Below are 13,557 nucleotides of genomic sequence, written 5' to 3'. Positions count from 1 at the left end.
CCTGTGGTGCCTGCTCTTTGCATTGACACGGTGTTTTGTGCCCTCCACCCTCCATCGCAGTGCTGCCTCAGTTTCCTTCTGGGAGCATCCGTCAGGTTGCTGGCTACAAGCACTGCTGGCCCACACTGAGCAGCCTTGCTGCCTGCTGTCTGTCTCCAGCCGTGGAGAGTCAGCCTGGGTAACAGCTAGGGAGTGACTGCTGGAGAGCTGCCCAGGGTTCACCAGGCTCTGCTGCCATGCCGCGCTCAGCGCTGCAGTGTGGTCCCAGCAGCAGTGAGCAGAGCCGCGTCTCTCATGCATGCACAGCGTAAATCTGGGGAGAGACCTGAATGTACGCCCTCGTCCTGGGAGCCATGACGCGTGAGCTCACCCTGAGAAACCCTGGAAGTCTCCGGGTTTGTACGTTCCTATGGGGGCAAGCGACACACGATTTGCTCCTTGGAAGGGCTGCAGATGGCCAGGTGTATAGTATTGGCCACCAGGGCTCCTCAGATGCCTCACAGGGGGCCCCCACCACACTGATAGTCTTGCCGTAGGTCACCCCGCCTTGCTCTCCTCGGCTCAGATGCTGGAGGAGCGAGGGGCTTGCTCCTCCCTCGGCTTCAGGAAACACAAGCATGGGATCTGTGACCCTCAGCTGGATACAGTGACCTGGGTACTCCTGGGGGCTCTAACCCAGTGCTTTTGCTGCTTTTATGCCTATAGACCTGGTGGAAAGAACTACTACAGTCACACATACGCACACACACACATGCACACACACATAAGACCACATCTGCGCTCACACACAGGCTTATTGGTGGCTGGGTGCAGTGGGCGTCCTTCCTTCCAAAAGGGAGCTGGGCCTGTGTGTGGCCGGCACAGCCTGCCCGGCTCTGACGTTTCAGAGTGTCTCTGGTCATTGTCTCAAGTACAGATAAATCGTTAGCTCCGATCCCCAGTCACGTGGTTGATTGCTTTAATCTTCTGCGTCTCTGTTTCCTAATTTGTAAGGTTCAGTGATAATAGCATCTACCTCAGGGTTACCGTACAGAGCAACTGAGTAAACTCTTCTAGCAGATTCGATCGGTATAAGTTTTGTTGTTCTTTATAAGCGTCTGCTTGAGGCCAGCATTCAGCAGCCCCGAGACAATGCTGCCGTGCAGATCCACACAGGAGAGAGGAAACCCTCAGCCTCCCTGCCTCGCTGACTTCTGCAGCAGGCGCCTGAGCCCAGGTTCATAAGCAGGCTGTGCACTCAGCACTGTTCCAGCTGCACCCCAAGCCGGAAACTTGCTGTCGCTGCCTGATACAACGGCCCCGGGGCTGTGGCTTAGCACAGGCTTGTGTTGGCTGGTCCTCCGTGCAGGCTCCCAAGGCTGGGTTCTTGTTTTAGGGTCTGCAGCTCCAGTTTTGCTCTCGCTTTGCTCAGTGTGCCTTTGCCACCACTCTTGGCACCTAGAGGCTGTGAGAAGTTTCTAGCGTGGTCTCCCAGTTCCTTTTCACATGGGCGCCCACGTCATGGCTGTGACACCATCAAGACGGCCAAATGGGCTCTGGGAGGAGTGGACGGGAGAGACTGAGTCTTGGGGGACCACAGGTGGCAGGAAGGTTGGCCACCACGCTCAGCTGTGTGATTGTACAAGGTCACGTGCTTGGGGGCACAGCAGAGGTGAGAGGTGTGCATGCTCCCTGGCTTTGCCTGCGGTTCCACCTGCCCAGACACATGGCCTGGCCCATGCCCTGTCTGTGTGTTTCAATCTCCCAAGCACCCCTATGCACTCCCTCTTCTGTTCCCCCATGTGCACTCCAAGTTAGCCACCCCAGAAAACTCCTTCTCACTCACAGATCCAGCTGGGTACCTGGGACAGGTGCATTCCTGAACTAAATCCTAGGATGTAGAACACTGGGGACCATTTTGGTACAGTCAGGGAGGCCTGACCCCCCCTTTGTGTAAGAATCTTTTTTTTTTTGACAGAGTGGACAGTGAGAGACAGAGTGAAAGGTCTTCCTTTTCTGTTGGTTCACCCTGCAATGGCCGCCGCTGCCTGCGCACCGCACTGATCCGATGGCAGGAGCCAGGTGCCTCTCCTGGTCTCCCATGCGGGTGCAGGGCCCAAGGACTTGGGCCATCCTCCACTGCCCTCCCAGGCCACAGCAGAGAGCTGGCCTGGAAGAGGGGCAACCGGGACAGAACCGGCGCCCCAACCGGGAGTAGAACCCGGGGTGCCGGCGCTGCAGGTGAAGGATTAGCCTGTTGAGCTGCGGCGCCGGCCTGAGTAAGAATCTTCAGCGTCTCTCACTGTCCCTCTGTGTGCATCTCCATAGGGCTCCACCCGCCTCTCCCAGCCCTGCATTCTACTGCTCTCAGTCCCCAACCCACACATAGCCTGAGCCCCATGGCCTTTGCAAACGCCTCCTGCAGGTGCTACTACCTGTTCTTCTCTCCTTATCTCCTCAGCCTCTGACTGCCCAGGTGACCACAACGACCACTCGCCCCCAGGCCAGCTTGCTGGTGACCACAAGCGCCACTCTCCCCCAGGCCAGCTTGCTGGTGACCACAAGCGCCACTCGCCTCCAGGCCAGCTTGCTGGTGACCACAAGCACCACTCGCCCCCAAGCCAGCTTGCTGTCTCAGCTCTCCAGGAGGCGAGTCCAGGCCCAGATGCTTCCCCACGTTTCTGGGCTCCCAGATCAGTGGAAGGAGCTGTTCTGGGGAGTGAGGCTTTGGAGCACCTGTAGTCATGAGGCATGGATGAGACCAGTCCTCCACGGGCTGCCTGCTTCCTCCCCTCTGACGTCTGAGCCTCTGGCTCCTGCAGATCCGGCTCCCCAAGCCACAGAAGAAAGTGCCAGCTCCTGGTGGAGGTTGGTGCTGGATTGTGAGTGAGGGGGTGCTCTGTGCACTGTGACTGCTCAGGAACCCCCCCCCAGACTTCTGGCAGCTTCTACCACGTTCTGTGGCTCAGTCATTTACCCCAGAAGGATCACTGAGTGCCCATAAAAGGCAACGCACTGTGGTACGAACTAAGAAAATGTCCTCCCTCCAGAGAACAGTATATGTTGATGAGACAACTTTATGTCCATTAATAAAATGATTGAGATTCTTCTAAGACAAATATAGGTAAAACTATAGTACACCAGGGTACCCCAGAGATTTCATGGAAGAATGGAATTAGAAGATAAGTTGATTTTTGCACCAAAAAAAAATTGAAATTCATGCACCATTTTTTCATAATATGCATTTTCCATAAACTTTTTGAAGATGCTTCAATTCCAAGTTTTGGCATCAAAAATAAGCTTATTTTTTAAACAATCTCATTTCCAGAAACTGTTGAAGTGCCCTTGCATATAGAGACTCCATATTCTACGTGATTACATGTATGTGACATTGCCACGGGAACACGCATCACGGAGCTACTGTCTCTGGCCTGTTGTGGCAGAGGCTTCAGGGGAGAGAAAGACTGGGGATTGGGCTTCAGATAAAGAGGACTCGGGGCTGTGCTTCCTTTACTGTCTCTGAAGCTGAGAGGTGAGAGCGATGTTGATCACAGGGAAAAGGGACAGGGAATTTACTGGAAAGCCAATGGGTGAACCACAGGTTCAGTGTCTTGCCAGGGGGCCCAGGCTTGGAAGGAAGATGAGACCAAGGAGAGGGCCAGCGCCGTGGCTCACTAGGCTAATCCTCTGCCTTGTGGCGCAGGCACACCAGGTTCTAGTCCCGGTCGGGGCGCCGGATTCTGTCCTGGTTGCCCCTCTTCCAGGCCAGCTCTCTGCTGTGGCCCGGGAGTGCAGTGGAGGATGGCCCAAGTGCTTGGGCCCTGCACCCCATGGGAGACCAGGATAAGTACCTGGCTCCTGCCATCGGATCAGCGTGGTGCGCCGGCCGCAGTGAGCCAGCCGCGGCAGCCATTGGAGGGTGAACCAATGGCAAAGGAGGACCTTTCTCTCTGTCTCTCTCTCTCACTGTCCACTCTGCCTGTCAAAAAAAAAAATGAAAAGAAAAAAGAAGAAGAAACCAAGGAGAGGAGACCAGGGACTTGAGGGAGAAACTGGGAGGGGGCAGGGTGGGCTCGGCATTGCTGCCCAGGAGCCTGGGCACTGGAGTTCCCTCCCTTTGCTGGCCTCTTCTCAGTACTGAATTCCTAGCGCTGTGACTGGCTGAGTTGCGGCGTTTTGAGCTAGAAAGACACTGAAGTGTCTCTCTTGCCCCAGGATGCTGAGATGTGTGGACGGGGATGGTGGGAGCCCCAAGGCCTTCCAGGGCACGGTGTCGGCCCAGTGAGGGTGTGTCTGCAGATTCTACTCCAGGCAAGGTCACTGCGTGTGCACCACGGGCAAGGTCACCGCATGTACAGTGTACCTTTGTGGCCACGGGCAAGGTCACTGCGTGTACAGCGTGCCTTTGTGGCCACGGGCAAGGTCACTGCGTGTACAGCGTGCCTTTGTGGCCACGGGCAAGGTCACCGCGTGTGCACCGTGCCTTTGTGGCCACGGGCAAGGTCACCGCGTGTACAGCGTGCCTTTGTGGCCACGGGCAGGGTCACCGTGTGTACAGCATGCCTTTGTGGCCACGGACAAGGTCACTGCATGTACAGCGTGCCTTTGTGGCCACGGGCAGGGTCACTGCATGTACAGCGTGCCTTTGTGGCCACGGACAAGGTCACCGTGTGTGCACCGTGCCTTTGTGGCCACGGGCAAGGTCACCGCGTGTACAGCGTGCCTTTGTGGCCACGGGCAAGGTCACCGCGTGTACAGCGTGCCTTTGTGGCCACGCATTCACTGATGGGACTCAACAGACAAAGGGTGCAGGAGGCCTCTGGGGCAGTCATTCCCATCCAGGATTTGCACAAACCCCCACTTTCCCGGGGAATAACGAGGCCCCTGCTGATCTGCCGAGTCAAGCCCCCATACCTCCTTCTAGGTGTCCTACTTCGCAGCCCAGCCCCGCTCTCCAGCCTTCTACACGGAACTTCGAATGCTCAGCAGCTGTTGAAAAACAACATTTTGATGCAGAACATAAATGATGCAGAAGCATATGGGTGAATGTTCCTTCACAACAAACACGGGCATTAAATCAAAGGAACACATTTGATTGACAGAATTTATTCCATCAAAAAGGCTGAGGTGGTGTGTAATAACACAGAAACACACTCCTTCCAGCTCAGTGTAGACCCTGCAGACACAAAAACAAAACCCCACATCACACTTCATAAATCCTCCCAACCTTTGTCGCCAGGCCTCCCGGTCGGTGTGTGCTGACCGCAGGTGCTGGGCGTCTGATGGACTGTGTGGCAAACGGAGCGCCTGGTCACCACGGCGACAGCAGCATTGGCGTCGGCTCTGGCCGCTTGCATTTCACAACCCCCCAAGCGGTGGCAGAGTCTTGCCTCGTGTTCAACAGCCATCTAACAGCTCCGACATAGTCGAGTGCAGATCTGCAAAGGCCAAAGTGAGATGATGCCATAGGACCTGCTTTCTCTCCAGTAAGCAGTGAAGCTAAAGCATGCAAACACAGAAGACACTGAAGTCTACAGATACCATTATTCCTTCTCTGTGGGCCAAGGAAACAGCAAAGAATGTTCTCAATTCCTGTAATTTTTAAAGAGCTTTGTCAGAAAATCAATAATTTGAGAGCCTGTTTCTTCATGCGAGCTAGGAGCCCGGATTCTACAGTCAGTTCCTGAGCGAATGCTTGGTTGAGCAGCCTGAGAAGTGTAATTCATCCTCCGTGCCTCAGTGTGCTTCCTGCAGGGCTGGGGTGACAGTAGCGCCTACCTCCGTGACTGTTGAAAGAAGGAGATGAGGGCCGGCACCACGGCTCACTAGGCTAATCCTCCTCCTTGCAGCGCCGGCACACTGGGTTCTAGTCCCGGTCGGGGCGCTGGATTCTGTCCCGGTTGCCCCTCTTCCAGGCCAGCTCTCTGCTGTGGCCCGGGAGTGCAGTGGAGGATGGCCCAGGTGCTTGGGCCCTGCACCCCATGGGAGACCAGGAGAAGCACCTGGCTCCTGCCATCGGATCAGCGCGGTGCGCCAGCCGCGGCGGCCATTGGAGGGTGAACCAACGGCAAAGGAAGACCTTTCTCTCTGTCTCTCTCTCTCTCTCACTGTCCACTCTGCCTGTCAAAAAAAAAATTAAAAAAAAAAAGAAAGAAGGAGATGAGTTAGATGCGACGCCGTTAGGATGTTCCCTGGCACTCAGCAATCCTTGTATCATCCACAGTCTTTCCTTTTATCAAGCATTTGTTGAGCGGGCATGATGTGCTGGAGAAAGAGAAAATCAACAAGAAATAAGAGACAACCTCTTCTTCCATCTGAGAAGGGAATTATGCTGACGGCAGGCTCAGGTGCTCAAATCTATGAAGTTCAAAATTCTGGGGCCAGTGCTGTGGCGTAGTGGGCTGGGCCTCCTCCTGCAGCACCGGCATCCCATACGGGTGCAGATTCATGTCCCAGCTGCTCCTCTTCTGGTCCAGCTCTCTGCTTATGACCTGGGAAAGCAGCGAAAGACGGCCCAGCTGCTTGGGGTTCTGCACTTGCACAGGAGGCCCGGAGGAAGCGCCTGGCTCCTGGCTTCAGATGGGCCCAGCTGAGGAGTGAGCCAGAGGACGGAAGACCTCTCTCGGCTTCTCTGTCTTTCTGTCTGTATCTCTGCCTCTCAAATCAATCAATAAAATCTTTTAAAAAAAGTTCAAAGTGCTGAGGAATAGGCACCCTGAATTCTGCCAGGACAGGTGGGCGAGGCAGGGCACAGGAACAGCAGGGACGTGAGGACTGCTGAAAGCTCTCGTGTGTCCCACGCAGTGTCCTGCAGGGTTTCCACTCCACGGGTTCCCCAAGCCCTGTGGAGGTGTTGCACGCTGTTATCAGAGACAGGAGAAGGGACGGAAAGGTAGAAAAGAAACCTTGGGGAAGTTAGGGAATAGTTTGTGTGCTTCATGACTAATTTTTTTTTGAAAGATTTATTTATTTAATTGAAAGGCAGAGTTACAGAAAGACAGAGGCAGAGAGAGAGAGAGAGAGAGAGAGAGAGAGGTCTTCTATCTGCTGGTTCACTCCCCAAATGGTGGCAAAGGCGGGAGCTGGGCTGATCTGAAGCCAAGAGCCAGGAGCTTCCTCCAGGTCTTCCACATGGGTGCAGGGGCCCAAGGACTTGGGCCATCTTCTACTGCTTTCCCAGGCCATAGCAGAGAGCTGGATTGGAAGTGGAGCAGCTGGGATTGAAACCGGCGCCCACATGGGATGCCGGCACTGCAGGCAGAGGCTTTACCCGGTATACCACGTGCCATCCCCTATGCTGCAGCACTATTAAACAGCAAAGGCAGAATAGGACTTAAGTTTCCCTGGTTTTCTAATTCCTGTGTTTGCCGTATCTCTGTGGCCTACTAACCTATATGATTTTCCACCCTATTGATTGCTTCCTTCCATGGACTTGAACTCTGTTTTCCTTCAGCAAGACTGATTTTACCACTAATTTTTTCATACAAACAGGTTTCTGTGGTTAAGAGCACCTTCAAACTTGCTGGTTCACCCCCAGATGGCTTCCAAGGCCCAGGACAGGCTGAAGCCAAGAAAGCCAAGAGCCTGGAACTCCATCCACGTCTCCCACGTGGCTGGCAGAGGCCCAAGCTCTGCTTTCCCAGGTGCACCAGCCAAGAGCGGCCAGGACTCGAATCAGTGTGATATGGGATGTCAGGAGCCCAGGCAGCGTCTTAGCCTGCTGTGCCGATGCAGACCCCAAGCGTTACCTTTATTAGGAGGAGGTTGAAATACGCAGAAAACCCAGGGGCACGAGGCCAGCAGAGAATGAGGTTTAATATAAAATAGAAGAAAATCGATGGTATAAATATCACATTAGAAAGGCCAAAATAGCCTGCACCAGGGCTCACTAGGCTAATCCTCCACCTTGCGGCGCCGGCACACCGGGTTCTAGTCCCGGTCAGGGCACCGGATTCTGTCCCGGTTGCTCCTCTTCCAGTCCAGCTCTCTGCTGTGGCCAGGGAGTGCAGTGGAGGATGGCCCAAGTGCTTGGGCCCTGCACCCCATGGGAGACCAGGAGGAAGCCCCTGGCTCCTGGCTTCGGATCAGCGCAGCACGCCGGCCGTAGCAGCGGCCATTTGGCATTTGGGGAGTGAACCAACAGAAGGAAGACCTTTCACTCTGTCTCTCTCACTGTCTAACCCTGCCTGTCAAAAAAAAAAAAAAAGAAAGGCCAAAATAAATCCAAACCATTGGTAGGCATCAACTTGAGGAAGGAGGAGGGACAAGAGGAGAAGGGGGGAGGAAGAAGAAGAGGAGGAGAGGATGGAGGAGGAGTTTGGGAGGAGGAAAAGGGGAGGGGGAGGGGGAGGAAGAGAGGAGGAGGAGAAGGGGGGAGGAAGAGGAGGAGAGGAGGAGAGGAGGAGAAGGGGGAGGGGGAGGAGAGGAGGAGGAGAAGCAGAAGGGGAGGAGTGGGAGGAGAAGGGGAGGAGTGAGTGCCAGTAGTGAGGGGGAGGAGAAGGGGAGGGGTGAGTGCCAGTAGTGAGGGAGAGGAGGAAGGGGGAGGGGGGAGTGTCAGTAGTGAGGGGGAGGAGGAAAAGGGGGAGGTGGAGGAGGAGAGGAGGAGGAGAAGGGGGGGGAGGAGGGGGAGGAGGGGGAGGAGGAGAGGGGGAGGGGTGAGTGCCAGTAGTGAGGGAGAGGAGGAAGGGGGAGGGGGGAGTGTCAGTAGTGAGGGGGAGGAGGAAAAGGGGGAGGTGGAGGAGGAGAGGAGGAGGAGAAGGGGGAGGGGAGGAGGGGGAGGAGGAAAGGGGGAGGGGTGAGTGCCAGTAGTGTTAAGTTGCAGCTGTTGGTTTGCCTAATTTAGAGCTGCAAAGGACTTCCTGGTCATTTTCATTTCTTCATCAAGTAGGCCAGCCCAGGGTGGGATGGGAGGGGCTGCTGGTCAGAGGGAGGAGGTCGAGGCTGAGGGGTAGCAGGGCGGATACTTATGGTGGAGGCTGAATGAGTAACCCGGGAAATGGGGTGACTTCGGCGTGCTGATGGCCAACTCGAAGGGGATGGTGCGACCAGAACTTAAGACTCAGATGTCATGGTTCTGCCAGTGCAAACCTAGAAGCTGACTCGCCGACCAAAACAGAAAAGAAAGCAAATGCGCAAACAGCAAGCACACAGGCTTGTGAGTGGAGGGGCCTGGCCTTCGGCGAGGAGCAAGGTGGGGAGTTGTCTGCTCACTGGGTGAGCCCCCGGCAGGAGCTCGGGGAGCCACGCTTGCCCGGCCCCGGCACCCGCAGGACATGTGTCCCCTCCGCGTGAGGACGCGGCTCCCCACACTCCCCACACGCTCCTCCAGTGCAGGACGCGTGACTTCTAATTCCTTTTGACAGCAGCCAGAACGATAGCACATGCTATATATATATATACACGTAAGGGTCTATCCATACACATTTCTAGGTGGATTTTGGGGCTTTATTTAATATGGGTAAATGCATATCTAGATTATATATAATACGAAAATACACATTTTATGTAAAATTGGCAGAAGCAATCATTTTAACACCGTCCCTGAGTTGTGCGCTTGCATCCTGGGCAAGGCGTATGATGATTTCTGCTGACGGTTTTTCCCTTCGCGCCGACACCCGGTGCTTTCTGATAGGGCTGGTAAGTGACTCAGTGGAGATGGATCAGATGACGTCTTCTCAGAAGGGCGACTGTCCTAATGTTCCCGCGGTCCTGGTGGCCGTTTTCGATTTTCAGATGTCCACACGGAGAAGAGTCTTCATTTTTGAATGTAGAGAATTCCATAAAGCACAGACATGAAACGCGGATGTGAAAGAGCAGCTGGATTTTGAAAAACGTCCTGTGACAAATGCAGCCATCAGCAGCGTTTCATTATTGGAAATGACGTTGCAGGGGACGTACAGAGGTCACACACACACACAACTCCTCTCCTGACCACCCTTTAGCTTGTGATTTTCTTCCTGCATCGATTTGTTTGTGGAATACCCTCCAAGGAAGTATCTCCTATGGGGGCGAAGGAGGTGCCCTCATCCCTGTAGCCCCCGCTCTGAGCCTGGAGGCTGAAGCACAGCGGGCACTGCTACTACGGAATTAAGCTTAATTCTGATGAGGCTGAGCCCAGCTCGCCTCCACATTACCAACACGAGACAGCAGCTATGAAAATTAGCCAAGCCAGACGAGGAGCTGTCCAGCGCGGCACATAGAACAGACTGCTCTCAGATACTCAAGAGGCCACACTCCGGCCCAGCGGACACTGCTGATGACCAGCCCTCCACTTCCAGTGACCAGCAAGGGTGCCGGAGGGCCCCTCCCAAGCAGCCACAGGACTTGAAGTCACCACCATTTTTTTTTTCCTTAAATAAAGAAACACCCTCCCTCTCCCCCACAGCCACCATGGCGACCCGCATCCGGGGACTCTGCCACAGCACACGTGGCTCAGGGCCATTCCTTTCCATTCTCTTCTCTCCACCTCTTTTCCTGCGTCTGTGAGATTCTTCCACATTTTTGCATCGCTCAAGAACCAACTGCCATCGCCAGGGTATTTTATTTTATTTTACTTTGGTATTTTCCCATGTCCTAGCCCCACTGCAGCAGTGAAGCGTGCCTTTTCCTCCCTGACATGATATATTTTGCAGTCTCTGCGATTTCCTTTGAACCAGCACCAGCTTTGGAAACCCCCGGCGTGACCAGCAGAGGTGGAGCAGGTGTAGGAGCTGTGTCCCCAGAAAGATGGCAGCCACGACCTCTGTGGCCGGAAGAACAAGGAAGTGGGGAAACAGGAAGTCACTCCATCTTCACGAAGCAACTGCCCCAAGGCCTCCCTAGGTAGGAGGGGGCCATGCTGCGTGGGGAAGAGCACAGGGCACGGAACCTGGCGGCCCCGTCCGGGGGCGGATCCGCCCTGCTCACCCGTGTACTCCCTGCGTCCTTATGTGTGCATTAGACACGGATGAAGCCAGTGCGTGGAGGATCCTGAGCACATTCCCGATACCTAAGGCTCAGTTCATACAGCTGTGAAATGGGCACAGCAGTCCCTCCCTCCCAGAACTGTTCTGGGTACCAAAGGAGAAATGTATGGGAAGCACGGCGCTCCCTTTTAAGTGCTTTATAAATGCAAGCATTCTAACCTGTGAGTCCCAGATTTTAGCAGGAGCACAAGGAGACCCTCCTGTGGGGGAAGCACTTCACTGCCTTCTGGGTGGAGACCCACGGTAGGGGATGCTGGTCTCTCACTGTCCTCATTAATCACTGGCAGACGTACGGCCTGGGATACATGCAGCATGCTGACATCACAGGCTCTGGGACAATTCCAGCAAAGCCCGTCCCCAGCACAGTCTCAGAGAACCACCAGGACCGAGCCTGCAGCAAACTCCGGACTCAGGTTAGGCCCAGAGAATCAGCAGCTGCTGACACGAGACGGGAGAAACCCAGGAAGAACCAGAGAGGTGAGACGACTCGGGTCATGACTGCGGCGGGATTCCCGAGACAGCCAACTTTGTAAAGGGAGAAGGTTTATTCACCTTGAAGTTCAGGTTAAAGACTGGGCGGCCACCTGGATTTGGCCTTGTGTGGTAGATGCTGACGTCACGGGGTGTGTGCAGGAAGGATCAAGGAAACTGGAGAAGTGCTGGGACTGCCAGGACCGTAGAGCAACCCGGTTGCAAGAACTGTCTTCCAAGGCCACGCCCTCGACAACCCTGGGACCTCCCAACAGGCCCGTCTCCTACACAACATAGTTGGATTATGTTTCCGCCCTCTTAGTGCCGTTGACTTAGGGCTGGGCTCAGAAGTCAAGTCCAGCTGAAACCGGAGCAGGTGCAGAACGGCTCAGCATCAGAAGACACGCCACACGTCAGCGTGTGCTACTGGGCAGAAGTGCCTGTGGGATTTCCTCCAGAGCCTGCTAGAACACACAAAGAAAGGAGCTGACCTGTGCATGGACACGTGATCCAGCCACGCGCTCTCTGTCTTGGCAAACTGATGAGAACGAAAGGAGGCAGCAGTGCGTGGTCAGAAATGGGGTAGAGTCACACAGAGGGACCAAGGCTAGGCACCAGCAGAGCCTCTCAGAGCTGAGAGACGCCGGAGGACCACATCAGCTTTGGAAACCCCCTGCGTGACCAGGCAGAGGGGGAGCGGGTGTATGAAATTTTATTTATTTTTCATTTTATCTGAAAGACAAAGCAACACTCATTCACACACACACACTCACACACACATTCACTCACACACACACACTCACACACACACTCACACACACATACTCACACACACTCATATACACACACACTCACACACACACAGATCCTGCAACACCTGGAGCTGGGCCAGGATGAAGTCCGGTCTTCCATGTGAGAGGCAAGGGTGCTGGTACCTGTGCCGTGACCTGCTGCCTCCCGAGGTGTGCATTAGCAGGGTGCTGGTCTGGAAGCCAGCAGAGACTCTAAGCAGGTGCTCCGATGGAAGACACAGGAGACCCAAGCAGCATCTTAACCACTGGCCCAACCCCCTGCCCAACCACGCCTTTATTTGCAAAGACTACCCAGCACCTCAAGAGTGAGCTCACCGCAGAGGCTGCCAGGGGTGGGACTTGAAGCAGATGTTGGTGGAAACCGACACTTCTATTTTGTTCCATGGTTCATCTAAAACCTTCAAGTCAAAGTTGCATCCCATCTCATGACACACACATTTTTTGCAAGTGAAGATATGCTTTCAGTTCCTTACCCTCTGCTGCTTTAAGTGTCTTCCCCTCACCTGCTGGACTTCCTTGATTGCCCTTAATTCATGCTGTCTGATATCTATTGAAGATCTCTATGCTATAGATCAGAAACCTCCACTACGTCTCCACATATGCAACTGTAAGTTTTGCAAATTACTTTGTAGCCATGTCTAACTCTGCCTTTCAAAAAAAAAAGGAAAGAAAAATTTAATGCTATTAATACACCTTAACTGAACATACCTGACATATTGCAACAATGTCTAATCCATCTAAAATTAATAGTGTAATTTTTCCTTTTGTTCAAACTAAATCTTCACAGCCCAGTGTGTGCATTGTATTAAACCAACCCCCACCCGATTGTGTCTCATGCCTACCATCTTGGACAAAGCTCTAGACACTGAGTATATACCCTCTAGTAACTATAAAGATATATTCTTACATTGTGATATATGATATGGAGGAAAAGCACACGTTTTTCAGAGAGACCTTTTTTAAGAAGTGACATTAAGACTGTCATCTGAAGAGTGAGGAGCCAGCCTGCACGGGAAGGGGAAGAACATTATGGGCAGAGCAGATGTTATCTGTGAAGATTCTAATATTGGAAAGAGCCTTGCGCAGTCAGGAAATTGGGAGGGTTGAGTGTGTCCCAAGCCAGGAGTGCAGGAATGAATCACAGAAAGTGTGGAGAAATTCGGAAGGGCTCAATTATGCAGGACCACTCTGTAAGGAGGATGGGTTTAATTATAAAAGCTTTGAGAAATATCCGATTCTTATCTCAAGAAATTATCGTGACTACTCTATTGAGGTTGAAGACAGGACTGGAAGGGAATGCTGTCTTAGGTAAAGGTTCTGGAAGGATGATA

Source organism: Oryctolagus cuniculus, chromosome 2 (assembly GCF_964237555.1).
Source record: "Oryctolagus cuniculus chromosome 2, mOryCun1.1, whole genome shotgun sequence".
Taxonomy (NCBI): domain Eukaryota; kingdom Metazoa; phylum Chordata; class Mammalia; order Lagomorpha; family Leporidae; genus Oryctolagus; species Oryctolagus cuniculus.
Note: the sequence above shows the minus strand (reverse complement) of the source record.